The sequence below is a fragment of the Melopsittacus undulatus genome, chromosome Z (genome assembly GCF_012275295.1).
Source record: "Melopsittacus undulatus isolate bMelUnd1 chromosome Z, bMelUnd1.mat.Z, whole genome shotgun sequence".
Lineage (NCBI taxonomy): Eukaryota > Metazoa > Chordata > Aves > Psittaciformes > Psittaculidae > Melopsittacus > Melopsittacus undulatus.
In genome coordinates, this window is record NC_047557.1 from 47,120,439 (window position 1) to 47,142,181 (window position 21,743).

The window sequence follows — 21,743 nt, forward strand, 5'->3', positions numbered from 1 at the left end:
TTATCCCAGAGATTTGCCTTTACAAACAGCCTAGCACAAAGATTGCTAACACAGTCTTTGCCACATACCCAGCTACACAGAAGCTGCAGCCCTCTCGTCCATACATGAGCCCCATGGATGAATGTGAAAAAACATTAACAAGTTCTTCTCAAGGCCTGGGACAAAGGCTGATTTTTCCCTCCTGTAAGCATTCCTGTGGTCTCCACAGCTGTTACCTGACTATTTATGGAGGCAGAGTAGCATTTGTTATGTGTACAACTTGTCCTTTGATAAGTCTGGTAAATAGCAATGTGCTGACTTTTGCTGGCAGCAGTTTTCTCATAAGGCATTTTTGTTTGTTGCTGAGGAACAGATCATTGTTTTAATGTATTTTGTACACATAAGGCATGATTTTAAGCAACAGAAAAGCAAACCAGTTTACCTGCTCTTTGAGCCAAGACTCACTCAGCTATGCCCACCTAAAGAAACATGGGAACATTTGACATTTAAACATATGTCTTCTTATGGGTCATGAAAACCATGTTAATAGCAACAGTAGATTTATATTCTTTACACAGTCTCACTGACTCTTTGCTCTTGGCTGCCATCTCTGTGTGCTGGACTTTTCTCAGTGTCTACGATTGCTTATTGTGTGCAAGTCTGGGACTGTGTCAGAAGGTAAGGGTGCCTCTGATGTCTAACTCAGTCCAAATGAATGTGAGTGGCAGCTCACAGGGTATGATGACAGAGCATCTGGCTGTCAGATTGTGAGGGAGCATCACTGTTCCTGTGTACCCTTGTCACCACAGAAAACCTTGAGGTCTATTCACAACAGCCCTGCAGACAGGAGAGGTGGTGATAGCATATTCATGCTCAAATGGAATCATCACACACAAAGAGGGGTATATGCTGCTGCAGTAGTGCTAAAGTGAAGCATGAATGCAGTTGCTCAGAGAAAAGGGAGGGAGACCTATTATGGCCATTTTTTTAGAGTGGGAGGAAGCAGAATGCTGAGCACATGACATTGCATATCCACAGGATAAATTTCCCAATGGCTTGAGAGCAGTTCTGAGAAACATTACCACTGCTTTGGTGTGACTCCAGGGAGGACTTTTTCTCCTGTCACAGCGTAAAAATTACTGATTCAGGCATTGCACTGTTGGCTTGTACAGAAGTGTGAAACTGATCCTGGCATCTCTCCATTCCAAGATCCTTAAGTGCCCTGAGACTTCCTGCCGTGTCATCTGCCTGCAGGAGTACCACTGGCAGATGCTTTGCACACCCTTCACCCCAGCTGTGCAGCTCATCTCCTGCAATGCACTTGCCCACCTCCCCTTCCTCTCCACCCTCCTTTTCCTGTGGTCCCATGGCCTCATGCAAGCAAACCATCTAGCAACTCTTTCCACTTGTCCTTGACCTCAGGGTGCAGGGAATTAGCCACAAACCAGTTGATCACTCAAATGCAAACATATAAAAATAGAAAAGCCCATGCTCAGCACTGACTTGTTGTGCTTGCTTCTACTCTTGCATTTACTGGCGTAAAGCAGAAACAACTTTACAGAGGGGAAGTATGCTACGCCTTCCAGGATATCAGAGCTTTCTCACATTTCTACTGGGTTCTTGAGGTGAAATCCAGCTCCCCTTCCTTTTGGTGAGTATATAGAATGGAGGGTGGGGAAGGGATTAAGACAGAAAAGGAGGGAAAGGATTATGATCTATGTGGCAGGATTAGGAAAAATAGAGCACTGGTGCCCATTTTGCTGAAGGGCAGTTTTCTGTGCAGCACTCAAGAAAGGCACCTCTTCTGCTTTCTACTCTTGCTTTACTGCCTTGTGCATGGCCGAGACCTTTTGAGCAATCCCAGAGCCAGCCCTTTATGAAAGGTTATGCTCTTTATTTATTTTTCCCCATCAGCAAAGCATAAAGACAAGGCTTGCATGTTTTATGGTTTTATTTTTTTTTCTTTCCCACTAGCTTCCTGCTCTCCCAGCATTGCATTCTCTGCTGCTGCTGGCAGGACATCATGTTATTGCTACAGCTGACCAAATGCAAACTCTCCAGCATTGTTGTTTATCACTTAACCACGTTGAGTGCATTTCACATTTGTAAAGGGCACTGATAAATCACATTTACATTTGCTAACCTGCAGTGATTTGGAGCTGAATTTATCTGTTGGCATGTAGACAGAGTCACACCTTTCTCTACTACTCTTTTACTCTGGTGAAGTCTTAAATAAGCTCTCTGTGGATCAATGCCAAAAACTCTTCCAGGCAAAATGCTGTGGCCAGGGGAAGAGGGTGTTTTGCTGGTGGCAGAGGCTGGGATGAGGCGGGGGAAGCTAAGTTAGGACAGTATCCTGATAGCCAGAGAACAGTAACTGTTCTTTCCAAAAGCAGACTCTTATTCCTTGGTATAAAGTGCTTATAAATAAAAATAAACTCCCAACAGCAGAAATGCTTGCAGAGTCTTCCCGCCTCCCACATGAACTGATGACTAGGAAGGCATCTAGTTATGAAATTCAGCCGGCTTTTGCTCATCTAAAACTGCACAGCCCTGTTTGTGTACACACTGTCCTGTGCTGTTGCTCTTTCTTCAGAGCAAAAGGGGTTTTGGGCAGCTGAAGGGAATGACAGAAGGAATACTGTGAAAATTGCACAATTTGCACTGTTGTTTGTCCCTTTACTCGAGAACCCTGTGAAAACAGTGTCTGCTGATGATCATGAGAGGAAGAAAATAAATCCTGGTTTCCCCTTCAACAGTCACCCAAGGAAGCTGTGCTTGTTTTGTAACATGCTGCAAAACAACCCTCTGCAATTACTGAAGGCACTGGCCACAGAAACTGTGAAGCTTGGAGTGCTGTGGCAAGTAGGGCTATCATTATTTACTTCCCAATAATTGTTTCCAATGCTGACTTACCAAACACAAAATGCATTTCAAGAGCCAGAATCCAGCATACAAAGGACTGTCTCTGATTATTTGTTTTCTGATTTAAAGCCTCCTCAATTTAGTACCCCAGCATTGTGAAGTAGGTGTTGAACCCACTGGGTAAGTTTCATGATTACCAAGTGCTGGGGAGCTATTTGTAAACTGTAATTTGGCAGTTAATCTCTCAATAGTTACAGTAACACCCTGCTGCAAGTCTGTGGTATTAACCATAGAGCTGTCACTTTGCTCTCTGTGAAGGTCCTTTTAACTTCATGTTCAACTATGCTTGGTGGGCAAAATTGGCCCTTGTGCCTACTAAAGGCTTACCAAGCAACACTCATGGTCCTCCTGGCTCACCTCTGCTTTTGGGAAGCAGGTGGGAACAGCAGTAGGTGGGAAAGCAGAACTGTTTTCAAGGAGCTTTTTGCAGGCACTTGAATACTCATGTAGCCCTTGAATGTACCAAATACACTATAATAGAAAAAACGGGTACAAGTTGTAACCTACTAGTTCAGCCAGTGTTCCCTGACAAATCTGGATAGGTGAGCAATCAACCTCCTGGGGCCTTATCAGCCAACATTTTTAGCCTGCACAAATCATGTTTTGTAAAGAATCTTCTTTAACTCTACTAAGAGGTTCACTAGAGTGCAGGTACACAAGCTGATTTTATGGCTGCACACACAGAGGTATATCTACAGATGTGAGATTATTTAAAGGTCGCCTGCAGGTATCTGCATGTGTTGCAAAAAGGCACAAGTGTGCTTGCAGTGATTCTTTTCAAATGCACATGGGCAAATGGTTTTGAAAATGTGCTACCTCATACAAATCATGCTATTATTATGGGCCAGACTCTGTTCTCAACTATGGAGGATTAAATGCATGGTACTTCCTGTTGAGATCCACAGAATTTCCTGTAGAAAGAGTTGAAGTATATAAAATTTAGAAAATGGCTCGATTCCTGCAACCTATGTAGATTTACAGGAACTTGTTTTCTTGGAAACAGGTAGTCTACTCATCCTGGAAATGGGTTAATGGTACATGTGACTTTTGCTCCAAGAAGATAGTAGGAATATGACTTGTCATTTGGAAACTAGGGTCAGCATATATGTATCTCCTTTCATCTCACTTAAAGGGGCTGAAAACTAGAAAATGGCAAGAACTGTCCCAAACAACATTTTGACTAGTAGCGTATTTCTGCCTTTATGGTCTAATTGCTACAGGTGGCAAGGGAAAGGACCTCATTTACCCTGTAAACAGCCTCATGAAAAATACTACAGGACTGATGCTTATGTTGATATTGTTACCTTATTAGGAACCACAGTGGGTCAAGATAACCTTTTTTTATAAAACACATTTTAAAGCCATGTGCAGTGGCTGATCTCTCTCAGTGCAGTGAACTAGGACTGTGTTTTCCCAAAATGAACAACAAGCCCCATAAACAAGCACACATGTGAAAGTCTTGCCTTCATTTGCAATCACTCCTCCCAGATTTACAAGGGCAAATCACTTACATGCACAAATAAAGGCTGCACATAGGGATTTGTTTCTAGGAACACTTAATTAGCACATAGGACCATGGCTGCTTTGGCGGGTAGCTCTTTGTAGAAATTAATTTCTGAGAATCAAACCATAAGAGCTTAATAGAAGCTTTTCAGGGAGTAATAAGTGTATGAACTGAAACACTTTCAGGTATGCTGAGTGCATCTCTGCACAAACACATGAGCACGCTGTCCTTGACCTTACTCCGTGTTTTTAAAGAGCAGTTGTGGAGCTGGAAGATGTGGCTCCTCTCCTAAGTCATAAGTATTTTGCCTTTGCTCTCCATAGGGGTGTTGTACAGTACATCTGCACAGCCATAGCATTGCACCCCGACAGCCAGCACCTCTTGTCAGGGCTCGCACATGAAAATCTGCTTAGCAAAAGAGCAGCATAACCATGTGGGTCTTGTCTCCTTCTTGGAGAGGGGATCTGTATTAACACCACCTGTGTGTGCTTTGACTTTGGCCTGCCTCTTGTGTTTGCTGGCATTTGGGAATGTGCTGCGGGGTCAGAGAGCAAGGCTGCTGTCATTGGAATCGTGAACTCATCTGGAGTAATGGACAGTGAGCCCTGTGGTGGGAACACGACGTTGGAGCCAGACGGTTAGGATTTTACTTAGGATTTTAGGACTTTAGGATTCCCCACGCCCCGCAAGTTTCCACTGGCAATCGAAGTGTTTGCCCTGTGGGCCTTCCAGTTGTGCTATTCAGGGAATTAATGTTAACATGAAATGATAAGATGGGGCAATGTGAGTACAAGGCTGTTAATAAATGATCAGTTTAAGGAGCCTGCAGCTCCTCGCAGTGATTGTTTCAATCCCAGTGTTACTGTGGGCAGCAATAAACATCCTGGTTTCACAACAGAAAAACGGAAATCCCTTCAGGGATCTGTCTCAAAAGTGCATGAAACCAAGTGAGTGGATAGTTGCAAATGTGCAGAGAGAAAGTCTCCTGTGAAAAGACTGCAACAATTCCTGATTTCCTACTTGTTAATTACCCAGCTTTCCGGATCAGGTTTAACCTCCTTTGACAGCTAGATCCCTTCTTCCATGAGCTTTGTGTTTCATGCAGAAAAGAGCAGTTCCCATGTTTAGAGTGTCAGCTACTTGCAGAGCAGGATTTCTTACTGCTCTTAGTTTTTTTCTTTCAGTTTTCAGATAGGCTTTGCAAATGGTAAGCAGAACATTTCAAAACCACTGGGACAGGAAAATGCCACTGGTCTTGGCACAGGGCAAACCCTCTGCATATCCTCTGCTATACTTTCCCACACTTCATCTGATCCTGCAATTAAATCTGTATTTTTTAATTTATTTATTTTTTCTTATGCACAGGTATTTACATGCATTTTAATTATTGTGTTACCTGAAGAAGAGCTGCAGGATCAGCTGTCAACAACTTCATACGTGACCATACCTCTCAGCTCTCAGAAGTTAATATTTAAGCAATCTCTCAGTTGCTTGCTTCTATAGGTGAATAATTGCAAATGGAAGGTTAGAGCTGACCACTCTGTTTGTATCTGTACAAACGTACCTGCCTCAGACATGTGCTCTATGGCTGGTGACTTGAGTTCAGACTCCAGTCAATATTCTTGACTTACCTTGTCAGTGAGCCCCATTCAGTGGCTATCTTTTCAATGACAAAACCAGTGCAAGCAGACGTCAGTCCCTACCTCAGTGTTTTTGACATGAGCTACCTTGTCCCACGCTCCAGCGGGTCACTACCAGCTGTGCAGCTGCAGCTGTTTGGGAGTGAAAATTCTGCTGGGGCACTGGACTGGACCGCATTGGGCCCATGAGAAATTAATATAAAAGCAGTAGCTCAGCAGCAGTGACAAAAGGTAAAAAGAATCAAACTAATTTACATAATCACTTCCAATGTAAAAGAGCTGCAACCGGAACAAGCTGAAGACCACATATTGTGGTAATTATAAATAAGGCATGCATAAAAATTTCACCTAAGATAAAGTGCAAGTGCTATGGTGCAGAGAAGGAAAAGGTGTTTGAAGAAAAAGGCATAAACAGTGTTGCTTTGAATATTGAGACCTTTTCCTGCATGCTGCATTGCAGCTGCCACCTTTAGGAACCCTACTGCTCCCAAAGAACGGACAGTGGTGAGTGGGTGGTCAGATTATGGTCTGCACAAAGTCACCTGATCACAAGGTGCTGGCTCCTTCTCCTTGTTTCCACCTCTGCAACTAAAAATACTCTCCGTAGGTTCTTCCATGGAAGAAATTGCAGTTTCTATTTGATCAGCAATTACATGCATGACTGTGAGCTGGAAGGGAACATAGACCATAAAGAAAAGGGGACATCAGCTTGTTAAAGGCAGAGTGCCTGGGCTGGGTGTCCTGCACTCACCTGGGACCATGCCAAGCTGCTCAGCCACAAGCTCACTTCATGTCGTGGGAATTTCTTTTCCAAAGAGAGAGCAACTTAGAACTGCACAAAAGTACTGCAAACAATTTTGACACATCCAAACATGAAACAACACCTGCCTAAAAAACATGTGAGTTTTGCTGGAAGGTTCAGCAACATCTTCTGGCTGACCTTCCCCAGGCTGTCAAACTAACTCAAACAGGTTTCTCCACCCAGTTGCCCCTGTGGCACATCTGGTGAGAGGGAACAGTGCGTACCTCTCTTGGCAGCTATCAGTGACCCAGCCAGCGGTCCCAGTTGCCAGAACTGTTACCTCACAGCAGGAGTTGAAGCAATGGTAGAACTGGAAGAAGAAAATTACTTTTTCACTAATTCAGTTAAGAAGAAAAATACTGCTTTGCAATGCTTTCCAAGGCTTCTTTTCAGACATAACTCTTGCCCATGCTGCCCTCTTGGAGCAGGAGTGGAGGGGCATGTCTGTCACAGCTCCTGAGCAGCCACAGACTTTCTTTGCTGGAACATGGTGCATCCCACAGCACCTGGTATACTGCAAGGCTTGACTTTATCCTGTGTCTTAGCCACTCCTCTCAGGCATGGTATGTGTATGAGTTCAAACATATGAAGGAAAAGGAAAGCCTTAGTAAGTATAGGATAGGGAATTTCCTCTGAACCAGGAAAAGCCAGGCACTTTTAAAAACCCAGTGAGGAGTTAGATCAGTTATATGTCCAACTGTATCTAAAAATATGACTCCGAAACACCATCTCCTACACAGCCATCAGTTTCTGCAGTCATTCATCCCTTTTGAGAAGGCAAGGATGCACACATAGACTGGCTAACCTCAAATAGGAAAAGGGAGTGTGCTTTCCACACCATCCTGATACCCCTGGCATTTCTGCTTGATACAATTCAGAGATGCCTGAGAATGCAGAAGCAGGATGAGGTAGGAGGGGGAAAAGGGAAACACCCCCTACCCCTTATTTGTTTAATTTTTGCTTTTTCTGGTAAGGGTGGTAGAATCCATCCACCTGTTTTTTCTGATGTGGATGTAGATGTGGTGCTGGGTGTGGATGCAGTGGGGACCAGTGTGGATGTGGTGCTGGGTGTGGATGCAGTCGGGACCAGTGTGGATGTGGTGCAGGGCTTACATGCGGCGTGGATGGGTGTGGATGCAGTGCAGGGGGTGTATGGGGTATGGATGGGTGTGGATGCTGTGCGGGAGGGATGCAGTGTGGGTCGGTGTGGATGCGGTGAGGGGGGCAGATGCGGAGTGGATGGGTGTGGATGCGGTGCATGGGGTGGATGCCGTGCGATGCGAGGGAGCTGCAGGCAGCTGCCATCCCTGACTCTGCCCAGCAACCCGGCCACGCTCCATCTGCCGCTCCCGTAATGAGCCGAGCCGGCCTCTGGCACAAGCCAGCTCTAGTTCCCCTATTCACCCGCATTCCCCTTTCAGCGTCCTATTGTTCTTCCCTAATGGCCTTACAATAGCCCTGCCTGTTGCCTTTACAGTCGCAGTGAGGCCTACCAGGGAAAGTCTTAATCTCTGCTTCAAATTAAAGGGTCTCTTCTGAATTAATAATGTTGCCAGGAATGCACTGCCTGATAAGAGTATAGCACTCTTCAGCCCTCAGCAGCTGTGATTAGCAGGGGCTTGAAGTGTCCTGTCACAATATTTCATCCCATCCCCCGCCGCCCCCTCCCTGTCTGCAGGGTTGCCACATGGCCCATCTTGTGCTGCCTTTTCAAGCCCTGTGCCAATCATGAGGCAAAGGTGCCCCAGATAGGGTGACAGATGGGGCCGGGGTAGTATGAGGCTAGACTGGGGCCTGGGGCACTCGCTGATACCTCAGTTCACTGCAGATTACCGTGCGGAGGAGCAAGGCAGGGGAAGGGATCCACGTTTGGCTCTGCAGGTCTATGTCCCCTCCAGGCAGGGGACCCCTTCTGCACCCCAGCCCTGTGCACTGAAGGCTTCCATAGCTTTGCAGTTGGAGCTGCTGTGCTTTGCCCTGCAACCTGAAGGTCTGGCTAAAAGCTGTGGGAAGGGAATCACAGCACAAAGAGAAACCCATAACAGCAAGGGAGCCTCAGTGGTGCTGTGAAGAACAGCCAGTCCAGTGCGGCTGCAGTTTTGCTCTGGTGTGCTTCTTAGGTTTGCAGATATGCCAGGAAAAACACATCCTTGTTACAGGATGTCCCCAGGCTTAAGCAGTCATAGGATCCTTCTACCAATGAAGATAAAGTCAGTGCCAGCCTCACAACCTCCTTCGAGCCAGAGAATTTTACTTTCCAGTAACAGGAGAGCCAGATACAAACGAAAGAATAGCTCTGTGTCTCACTTGGTAACCATCCAACACTAGGACAGAAAGATCACTGCCAGATTTATTTCAGACAGGTCAATCAAGGCATGCTGTTGAAAGGCAACACATGAGAAAATGAAAATCTTCTAAACTGGGCAATTCCGAAGCCTGTGTTGGAGAATGCCTGGGAAAGAGAAACCCAGCCTTGTCCACTCCTGTGATGGTGGCAGAGTAGATAGCTCTAACTGTGCACAAGGTTCAATTCTGTCCTTGGTGCAAAGCCAAGCTGCTCTGCAGCCTGCCAGTCACTGCTCGGGACACCTCCAGGGCCCTGCCACCCTGTTTGTCCCAACTGTCCCTTTGCCAATCACGTGCATGATAAATTGTCCTCCTTAAACAGTGTGCAAGAGACAAATCCTTTAGGTTGCCCCATTTTTTGTGTTTGTCCAGCTGCTCAGTGCTGGAGGCCACAGCTCCCACATGGGCTGCAAGATTCTCCTGCCTTCAATGGGTACCTGGACTGCTTTGACAAAGGATACTGCTGCTACCAGGATGCTATAACAAATTACCTAATGATAGCATCTCTTAATACTTGTGCATGCTATTCTGACTCCATGAATCTCACAGAACTTTGCACCAAAAGTGCTGGCTTCCTAGCCCAACTTGCATGTGGAGAAAGTGAATCATGGGCCAACAAAACCAGCAGTGGATGGGCAGGTCTTGCAGGCTGCTCCAGGCACATTAGATGCTTGCTAAACCCTTTGACTGCTTTATCCTTTTTGTTTCCACCTGATACCTGCTATTTTTATTTTTACTTGCCTGGTTTTTACTGCATATTGCTTTGGGCCCTTGGTGGCCCTGCATGGGGTAAATAGGGTGGCATTTGTATTTGCCTAACTGATAGCAAAACACACCCCTTTGTGTTTTCCCTGAGTACTTTCAGAGAATTCTAACTGCATCCAAATGATTAGTGCTGACATCCTCCACCCAGAGCAAGCTGCAAGCTACCGTTTATTAAAGATCCTGGTTCACCACTACAAGGTTATTAGGATCCCCCGAGGTGCCTGTATGTGCACAGGTCTGTGAGGTGTGGCATCTCTTTTGTTGGTTAAATCCATTCCTTTCTCCAGATTTGTTAATCTTGAAAGGACTGGCAGGCTGCTGTGTCAGATCTGCTCACAGCCGAGACACATGGCCTCTGTCCAGCATGCAAATGCATGGATATGTTTTTGCCCTCTGGCCAGGAGGGCTGTATGGAGCAGGCTGGCACCCACCATGCACTCAGCAGGTGCCAAGCACGGGGCAGGTGTATCGCATACCATATGGCCCTCTTAGCATGGTGTGTCTGCTAAGGTCTTTAAATTACAGGCCAGGTCAGATATAGCAAGTAAAAACACGTGTAAGGAGAAAGCTGGGGAATACACATCCGTAACACAGGAGTTGTTCCTTGTCATGAAAAATGACTGGAAGCCATGAAGCAAATCCAGTATTGTCTGCTTGAATGCAAAAACACTATGATGGTGAAAGCTTTGGGAGCAAGGTTTGTTTGTTCCACTGCTTAGGAAGGAAACTATGCAACAGACCTCTTCTGCAAAAGCAACAGATGAGACAGTCGCTTTTAAAATGCTTAGTCTTTGGGAATCACTGCATGTAGAAATCAATTAAATTCTCATTTAACGATTAGCCAGGAGGCTGGTGAGAAGAATACATGAGTACTTGAAAAAAACCTACGTGGGAAAAGGAAACAAAAATGTTTTAAATGGATGAGGTTTTTATGTATCCTTACCACAAGACATGACTTTGCAAAGTGAATTTCCTTAGGAAACTCCTCTGCATTCTGGCAGGTGCTAGCGTGGAGCAGAGAGGTATGATTTCTGCAGTTGCTTGCACCATGGTACATGCGAAGAGGCAAGTGCATTTACATGGCTAATTGAAGTCTGTAGCTACTATGTTTGCAAGCTCACTTGTGGTAACTACACTAGCAAATGACTGCAGCATTGTGCAAGTTATCATTTGTGTGCACACTCATCACTGTTGCAGGTACAAATTTGGCATGCAAATGTGCCTGTGTTTGCACAGAGGTAATTATGTCTTGCATTTTTCTGGTCCCAAATAGCTACCTTTTTCTTCATCTTGATGTGAAATGCCTGTCCCTTGCACATTAATGCAGCGAGATCACCAGCCCAGCCACACGTACTCATGTCCATCCCTGCTTTACTTTAAAATGATGCCCCCCCCCCCCCCCCCCCCCGGCTTTCACTGGGGGAAAAAAGGTGATATATAGGTCTTTTCTCCCACTCCAGATTGTTTACGCTGCTCTCTCTCCAGGACACAACTTTCAAATGACTGGTGTGTAAAAGAGGAGAATGCACAGTCCACGCGCCTGGCTACTGGAGGCCTGTCCTTTTCATAGCCTGTAATTTTGAGGGGATTGTTTCATCAGCAAAGGTATAATGCAGCTATCCAGGGAGTCCTGCCCTTTGATGCTGGGTGTTTTGTTCTGAAATCAGCCAGAGTTCAAGCTCATATGTGTGTGGAGTCACGGCGGGGTGGGTTTTCCGACAATGCCGCATTTCAGAGCACGTGCTGCCAACTGTTGCCAAAGGCATATATATGTAGATATTACTTCTCCTTGGCCCCGGCGCTGCCTTCCTTATTGTTCGGTGTGGGCAGGCGGCAGGCCCCAGCTGACAGCTGTGCATTGCGTGTATCGCTAACAGCTGCCTTTTCCTGGGGGGAAATTAAAAGATTAGGGGGATGTGGGCACGTGCTGGCTTCTGGAGATGGAGACAATGCTTGATTTAGGGTGGAACTTGTCTGCAGTGGCCGACAAAGGAGGTAGGCTGGAGAGAGGAGAAGGGTCAGAGGTGCTCTTGCTTTGGGGGAGACAAAGGGAGGGAGGAAGGAGAAGAGGAGGAGGAGAAGTGAAAAGCGGCTGTGGAGGTGCTCTGAAAAGGCCGCCTCAGTCCAGGAACAGCTGCTCCCTCATAAGAAATTTGAGACGGTCCTTTCATAAATACAACGGCTGGCAGAAGAATAGGGAGGCCACACTTCACCAAAAATGAATCGTTTGCAATTGAAAAGGGTGACTGAGAGTTCCTAGAGCTTTTCAAGGTTTGCACCTCCAGGACTAAGAAATGATTAGTCAAAGTACATCACAGAACAGGAGAAAAGTGTGCCGTGGGCCAGAGGGGGAAGTAAATCCCTGCGCTGCTATTAAAAGTTTATGCAACAACTATTCTCCACACTGAGTGACACAGAAGGAAGCATCCACATATGTGTGTGCCTATGCATTTATCTACTTGTGGCATTTTGCCAGGCTGCTGGCCTCGAGCTGAAATCTAGTTTGTTGGTACAGTTGGAGCAGTTTGTTTGAAATGATGATGAATTGCACCTGCTTGAGAAATGACAAGACTACTCACATCAGAAGTCAGCAGAGCAATGCTGAGCATGGTGGTGATCTGCCTCCCTGTGCCCCAGATACTGCTTGTGAAAATCCCCCAGTGAGGGCTGTTCACAGGTTTTATTAATGCTGCTGTCTTGAGCTAAAAAGAAAGTTACAGAAGGAGTGGAGGTGACTTTACATAGGAAAGACATTGCAGAGCCTCACCCCTGTTCCTTCCTAGTATCAAGATACAGGCACTCTGTGTTAGATATCAACATAATAAATGAAAAATAAATGTAAGTGTAGTTTTTCTCCAGAAGGCCCCAGATAGTCAGTAAAAACGGATGTATTACTAATACAGTGAGGTTTACAGTCACCCTCCTTTCCCATGCTGCTTTTGGGCAGGACAGTGCTAGAACACCACTTTGAAACCTGCATGAATACTGAATTTTTTTGGGTCTGTGGTGCAGATCTCTTAAGATAAGTCTCTGCGGTGACACTAAAGCTTTCTGCAACAGAGCCAGAAGTGTTTGCACAATTCACTGGCAAAAGTGTTGTGGTTGACTTTGTGATGGATCATGTTATGGTCAATGAAGGAAGTAACTGAAACAGATTATGTTGTGTATCAGAGAGGGAGATTTGGAGAATGTAGGCCAGACAGCAACAGTACAAAAAAGACAGGGCATCTGTAAGCACCTTATACTTTTAAGATGACTTTGCAAATTGACAAAATCACTAGGAAAAAAGCACAGAAGATGGCCGTTAGTGACTGACACGACTTGCTTTCACTAGGATTATGCCATTATTTTCTGAATGATTTTAAACTCACCTAAAGATAAAAGACTGGCTTAGTGCTAAAATATCAGAGGAACCATATTCTACCTAAGCATTATGTTCTACTGAGAATAAAAGGACAGAACTCTGAATGATAAAACAACATGGACCATTTCTGAATAATGTAATATAGCACACAGACAAAAGGATAAAAAAATGATGCACTGGGAAACACTGTTAATGTAAGTGTATGCATTTTGATCCTGTTTGAACTAGAGATGCAAGAATGTCCTTTGATAATTACATAGTACAAGCTTCTCTTTAGCCAAAAAATTACAGCTGGTGAGACATCAGTGATGGCAGTGGAAACAATCCAATGTAAAACAGGTGTAGAATGATAGTCTGGGCCGTAGTCACTGTGCAGTAAAACTTGAATCACTCTTGTGTATACAACACAAAGTGTCTAATCCCTGGTAGTTTGCCAGAATCACAAGTATGTCAGATCATTGTCATAGGGAGCAAGGGGGCATAATCTGCAATTTCAAACAAACAAAAATGTAGTGAAAGAAGTTTCAATAGTTCAGGAAATTATGAGGTTAATCTTCATGACGTTAACCTAGGAAAATACTGAGCTTACTAGTTGTCTCAGTGTCCTGCCTAGCCAGCTAGGGCTGAGGCTGTACTGTGCTCTCCCTCGTGTTTACACAGTGTTCATGTGTTGGTCTGTTCAAAGTACAACTTCTCGAAAGCTTGAAGCACTGGCCAGTCTCCACAAAATATTTGGGAGAGTAAAAAGGTCTGCTTAAACACTGCAAGCTGCAGAAAGGGGACTGAGGATATGGTGCCCTGTGAAAAAGATCTGATTTAGCAGTGATTGTCGGAAAATGCAGTTCACCCAGCAGCTCCAAAGGACTCCTGTCTGGCACCTCATGTCCCAGCCACATCAGTTCTGTTTGGTCACAGCAAAAAAAAAAAAAAGCCAAACACCTGAGTGAAGAATTTGCTGAGAATAGCATGGAGAATAACAAACATTCCTGGCATTTATGAGGTCTCTCTCTTGCCATTTGAAGGGAAAAAAGTGGTAGTACCAGCTCATAAGACATCTCACTGCTCACTTACTTGATTTTACAGCACAGTTGTCATTCATAATGCACAACTTGAAACTGCTCCATTTGTGCATTGTGAAGAAACATGAAATACAAGCCCAAAGCCCAAACCTTCAGAACAATCTGGTTGTGACATGGGAATGAGGAGGGTTGCTGTGCTTGTTGGCTACCTGTATACCAACAGATGGAGGTATGCCCTTGGTACCTGCATTCTCTATTATGCAGGGCAAGAAGGTGAGAAGTGAAAACCAGAGACTTATTAATGCTTTACAATGACTGATTAGTAAGTGTTGTTTTTAGAAGAAGAACAGTGTCCAAGATGAGAGTTTTCAAGTTGGGGACTGGAACTGATACACACACTGTGCAGCTATGTTTTGTGGTCCATCTGCAGAAGAGTGTTCAGCTACATAGCTCTCTTTGAAATATGAGGCATAAGTCCCTATATCACTTCTTTGCTTTGTTCCCAGGGCTGACCATCATCCTATGATGATCTGCAACAGAACTTCTGTTCTGGTATCTTCAAACATACTGTTGAATCCGTCACTTTTATTTTCCTGTTGATAATGATACTTGTACACTCTGTGCATCTCAACTACAGATTTAAGAAGTCTGAGGTGAAAACTGCACTCACCATACATTTTTTCCTTCATATGCTAGTATGTGAAAAATATCAGGAAATCTTTGGTTAATGTGAAGTTAATTTTCCTGTGGACTAGGTTTACTCATTACTGGATGACATTACTGCATTAGTGCCACAAAAAGCCCAAGTCCTGGTAATTAAGAGCAGACAGTTCTTTACAATGAGCTGCAGAGACAGCAGCAATTCATCAGTGACATTTGCAAACTGTGGCACTGTGTGCTTCTTGCACAAAAGGCACAGCTGCCTGCAGATAACATCAGTTCAGCAGCAATGGGGTCCCATTTGTTTTCTTTCTGCCTCTTGCTGTCTCATTTGGGGAGCAGGTGAATATCAGCTGGCTCAATCTGCTCGACCTCCAGGGCTGCTCTTCTGGGAGACAGAGCTCACAAAGCTGAACAGCAAATGCACTTGTTTTCCTTGTTGATTTGGGCAAGCATAGCCCAAAGCATATTGCTTCTCACCTATGTTTTAGCCTCAAGCTCAGGAGAGCTGCAGGAAAATAACTGCTTACACATGTACAGACCTTTCAGGGGAATCCCACTGATCCACATTGTTCATGCTTGCAAATGTCTGCAGCCCTGTGTTTGTTAGCACTAGAACCATAAACACTATATCCTTCAGTGGTGGCTGCCAAGGCAGTGAGAATTACTTCATGGGTGGTCTTCCCTGGCTTTTGTGTCTTATTACATGTCACGTAATGTGACAGTGTGCATCATTATGTGGACCTCCCCTGGTAATGTGTGGGTAGTTATGATGGCCACATCTGTGAAGATCTTTGCATGCTACTCTTGTTCTTTCCAGCTTGAGGATAACACGGGAAGTCAGAAAAGAGGACTACAGTAGGAATGCAAGTTGCAACATCTGTGTTACTGGCAGCAAAAATTATTCTGTTCTCCAGCTGAATTTGTACATGTTTGGGATGGTATGTTGTACAGCAGGGGCTGTCCTCAAGACAAGAGAGCAGCGAATGTTTGAAGCAATGTGTGCACAGCAGAAAGTCTCAACCTTACAGCAAATCTAGTCTGGTGCTAGACCTAGCGTAGGCAGCAGGAAAGGTATCCGTCCCCATTCCTCACTTTTTTTGTGAGGTGGGAGCAGGTGGTGAGTAAAGACCCTGGGAGCAGGTGAGTGCATTCCCCCCACGGTGAGTCTGCTAGATGCTGAGATGCATGTTACTTCACATCAAATGTCACAGTGCACTCTAACACTGTTAGCTTATTTCTTTAAAAGGCTGGAAGCCAGAGTCTGATCTGGGATCAGACCAAACCATCCATAAGAGCATGATGCTACCTACCAGAGCTCAGTTCCCCAGGGTAGTGAAGGGCATGGCACAGGGAGGGCTGGCACAGGAGAGCCACAGTTCTGTGGGGGCTGACCACTGTCACACTGTTGCAGTGCATGCTGGCAGACTGCAGATTTAGTCAGGTGCTTCTGATTGTGCACAGTATCCTGTGCTTTGAACACCCACTGACAGTGACTCGAGAGGAGCTCCAGTGACTCAGTTTCGGTGGAAACTAGCTAAGTAACTGCTATAATTGTGATAAGTGTAATTATATGTGTAGCATCTGCTTGAACTTGCCCACTTCTATTCAATCATGGGTAAGGAAAAAAAACCCCTTGGAGAAAAAGCAGTGAACAGCATTAGCCTGTAAAAACCAAAAGCCAGTTATAACATATGCACAGCTACTGTGCATGGAAGTGATAAGTCATTCTGGGTGAGGCATACATTAAGGTTAGTGCGGTTTCCCCCACAAAACACCACAGTTACCATATGGTCATGAGAAAAAAGCCTGTGTTTGATACTAAGGTCTAAAGAACTGAGTTTTCCACTTCTGGATCGTATAACACAGATTTCTATGTCTGAAGGCAGTGTGAGATAATCTCTGGGCACTCTGACTTTCAGTACAGGAAAAAGTCAGGCACTGGATTTCCTTATTTCCTTGTTCTCAAATATAGCAAATGCATGTTTCTTGAGGGCACTGGCTTTGTCTTGGCAGCTATTCCTCAGGTGATGTCTGTGACATGCTTTTGTAAAAGAACTGAAAGTGTGCAAACACTGCCTCAAAATTCCTCCCATTTTTGATGAGGAGAGGTAATTGCTTTGAGTAGTTGCAAGCACAAATTACTTCCAAGCTCCGGAGACACTTTAGGCAGGAGGAAAACTCTGCTCTCCAGCTGGGAGAAATGTCACTGGAGCAACAAAATAAGTGTCTCGATACTTATTCTGGTCTCATACCTTCCATTGCATGCTTAGGCTGAGCCACTGACTGGGGATGCCCCTGGTAGCATGGTTCACAGCATGAACTTAAAGAGATCTTGGGGATGCCACTTACAGTGTGATGAACTGAAAGACACCTTAATTTTGTCACTGTGAGGAGGAAATGTCACTGTAATGGGAAATGATCAGCCCACAAAGCCCATCCTGGAGATACCGAAACCAAAACTACTTAAAGACAACTGTAGAAATGCAAAATCCAATAGAAGGATGCATGTGAGAACATCACCTGCAAAAGGTCTTATCTGTGGCAATTCCTCTAAATAACATACTTATTGTTTAACAGGAGATTGTTACAGTTAATATTTGAACCTGAATATTGAAAAGGACAATATTTTAGCTTAAAGATTAGAACTAATGCATGTGTTAGTCCATGTGCATCCATTTAGAGCTGTGAGATTGTTTTCATTTCAGCCTAAACTGAGCCACATTTTAGTTTATTGTAAGATAGATATAATTTTCTAGTAATGCCTAACTTCCTGTTTCTGTGTATTTAGTGACAGCAGTATTGTACCCTAGCTTACTGTATGACAGCAGCTAATGTAGTGAAATGGCTCAGTGAAATGGATTTGAAAAACTACTAGGCTCAGTGAAATGGATTTGAAAAATTAATAGGTGTTGGTGACAGAATTTCAGTTCTGACTGGTATGATCAGATTGTTCTCAGGTGTGCTTCCCAGGACCTGTACAAAATTTTCATGCCTGAAATTTACTATGACATTCACATACATAAGAAGTATGTGAGACACATCACTAGGCTGCACCACTAAGGTTTTGAATGGGGGAGTTTAAGAGCAGATCAGAAAAAAACTGTAGTTGTGATAAAGAAAACAACGCTCTCAAGTGTGGATCAAACGTACTGGGAAACACCAGGCAGCTGGTTTTCATGATTCCCTTGTGCTGGAACACACTGTCTGGCACACGTTCTTTAAAAAGCACTGGGATCCTTTCTCTTGTGTGTATGAACAAAAGGGGGCCTGGGGTGAACTGTGCATGCTGTGGCTGGTGACTGAGTTAATGCCACATACAGCTGCTGGAAAATCCTAATTTCTATCCCAAGTGAAATCTGTCTCCTTGTGTGAGCCTGAGTGCTTGGCATAGGCTCAAGGGACTTCCCATGGGAAGAGACAAAACTCTTCCTGGGTGCTGCCAGGGTGGGGGATTGCCCAAGATTTCCTAACTTCATTTTCAGTGAGTGTGTGTCCTAATAAATACATGCACATGTGCATACACTGAACTCCTCATCCATCCCCACACTGCATCAATTTCAATGCTTTTTAGAGAGAAATATCAACAATGTCTTCGTAAGCATCAAAATAAAGGCATTTTTTTTTCTTACAAGCTTGCTCTTATTTCTCCAGAAACCAGAGAGTGGAGGGAGAGAAAGGAGAGAAGGAGAGGAGGGACAGAGGGAGAGGAAGATTAAAGGAAGGAGGTGAAGAGAGAGAAAGAAAAGGCAAGAAAGGAAAGAAAGAAAACAAAAGAAGTAAGTAAATAAATAAGTACAGAGAAAGAAAGAGAGTTGAGAAAGAGAGAAAAAGAAAGAATGGAAGAAAAAGAGAAAAAGAAAGAAAAGAAAGAAGCCAGTACGGAGCTCTCCCTATATGCCTATGCAATGTATGCAATGCATGCAATGCTTGGAATGAAATTTTCCTCCTTGCTGGTTTTGTCAGAGGCAAGAACTTCTGTCTGCATTTTTCCATCCCTGCTGCAATATTAGTTTTTGGGCAGTCTGGGCCTGCCACTGATCATCCTGTCATTTGCAGTGGGCCCCAGTGACCAAGCATGCTGGCTGCATTTCACGTTTTATGGGTTGGCAACGATTTTGTCCCTTCCCTATTCTCTCATGTCACCCTGGGGCAGCTGGACTGCGAATGCTAGCTATTTTGTTCCTAATGCAACTGACGTATGTGTGCACGCAGGCAGAGAGTGTGTGTATTTAGTGAGGTGGTGCCAGCAGTTGAGTAGAGGAAGGAAGGAGGAAGGTCTTGCGGTTACAGCACTCCAGTACTCGCAAGAGCTCTGCTTTGTGGCTGCTTGACCTTATATGCTGCTCTGCCTCCCTCTCTCTCCTTCAGCAGAGGTCTTATACATGCCCTTTGCCTGCAGTCTGTTCTGGCTTATACTTCTGCTCTGCAGAAATGCTTCAGCCTGCTGCTTGCTGGGTTTAGCCCAATGACAGTTACAGTTATTGAAGCCAGAGAATTCGCTGGGGAACTACCTTGCTGCCCTGGGGCTGTGGTGGGAGCCCCAGAGAGAACACAGGAGGAAGGAAGGATAGCACAGGCTCTTGTAAGGATGGGGGTCCATGCCCTGGCTGCTATTGAGATGGCTGCATACGCCCTGGAGGACTGCAAGAACAGAAACTGAGGAAAAGCAGTGGTGGTGGGGAAGGGAGATTGCATGCATGCACTTGTTAAAGTACTTGGGGAATGTTAGGTATAGAAGCTGCAGCATTATCTGAACACAACCACATAAAGACTTCATGCCTTAAGACAACATGAACATGAATGATTTGTCATTAATTACAATTACAGACCAATTAGCCAACTTCATTTCAACATTAGCAATCTTTGTTTTAAGAATGAATGACTGTACGTATCTGGGAATTCCCTCTTTTCTCCAGAGTTGTACTAGCATTCTTTCAGAGCTCAGTGTGGCCTCCTTCAGCTCCTCCATGTACTTTTCCATGAACTTGAAAGTCTTGCTTGGTGATAGCCCAGTCTGGTTGAGCAAGGTAGCTCTCCAGAGCCTCAGGCCTTGCAGCAGTAATGGTTTGAAGTTTGTTGGGTGGTGCTTTCTATGATGGGTTGCATTAGCTGCTTCTATAGCATGCCGCACCCTGTCTAGTGCAGTGGGGACGGTGAAAGTCTGGCCTTGAGCAGCACCTTCCAACACTGTAGCACTTTCTGTGTTACTCAGGACACAAACGATATCACATTAATGTATGCACATCAGGAACTGCAGCTCAGGCTCTCAGTAGGCAGTGCATGAGAGCCTGACATATTGCTAGGGGTCAGCTTATCAGAGCTTCAGGTGCCAATTATTTTCTATATCTGCTGTTTTTCAATGCAGCAATAGCTCTCTGTAGGTATGAGTAATACCAGTTCTCACCAGGCTTTGCTGGGATTTCCAGATTGGCACTAATGCTTTTTTCAGAGGGTGCTGTTCTCCAGGGTGGGTGGGGGAAGATCAGTTATTGCGGAGTTTTTCTTAGTCACTTTTGGAAGGCAGGACTGAAACTGGGTGAAGGTTCATGTGTGGACCAGGAGTGCATGGCTAGAGCTCCTCTCTTGCGGTGTCAGTGCTGGTGAGTCATCCCCATGGGCAGTGCAATGCTTGCCATCAGTTTATCTGTCAGGATCATGGATGCTCCTGCATTTACCAATGGATGGAGCCATATAATGCCCCAGGTGGACATGAGAGGAGTTCTTACCCACTCTGCTGGTCCCCTGAAGAGAAGAACCAGTTGCAGGAAAAACTGGGGTGCTAAGCAGCTTCTGCTGGACATGGCTTGAGCCCTGTGACTGCAGAGCATGGCAAGGAGCACATCTACCCTGCAGGGTGAGCATGGGCAGCTTGTTCCTTCTTTCTGCATGTGCTAAGAATGAGGGCAGTAGGGCCCAAAAAAACCTGTGGTTTGATCTGGGTTGCATTTGCTCCTGGAAAGATACTCAGACCTGAGAGTCTGGTCTGGATCTTAAACCAGGTGTAACGAAACACCTCCAAACACTTTGTGTTAAACCAGGTGTAACGAAACACCTCCAAACACTTTGTGTCTGGCTATGGTGAACTTGACCAGAAAACTGGAGAGATGTTTTAGGAGAAGGACTGTGCAGGGAAGGAATAGTGAAAGATGAAGGTTTACCCTAATAGGGCAAGGGCAAAGGCAAGGACATTGCATAGAGCATGGAGTACCAATGGGGGATGGGCATGCACAAATGAGGAGACTTTCCCATGTCTAATTTGGACAATGTAGAAAGCTCTCTCTTCTCACTTCCCCACTGACTACTCCTGGGCCTTCCCATTTCTGCAATGAAATCGGAACAGGTGTAAGGATGGCAGCCAGCACTGTCCCCAAAAGGGGCTCACAGCAGGAGATCGAGAAGGGACAAAGTTATCCCGAGCCTCCAGAGAAAAACACAGACTTTGTGATTTAATAGTAAAAAGGTGAAGGCCATGGGTGGATAAAAAGAGTTGCCTAAGAGAGAAGGTTGTCATACTATTTGGTGGTGCATAAGGAAAATGACCACAGCATCTGTCTTGTGTAGAGGGAAGCATAGGGGCTGTGGACACCAGAGTGGCCAGAGAGGACCACGATGGAGATGGGGAGTGAAGGAGGGTCAGAATGACAGGGTTAGCAGCAGAGCAGAGCAATGGAGGGGTCTTTGCGTTTGCCTGTTAAGGTTAGAGCACTGGCCAGACCCCTCAGGGAAGACATTAGAG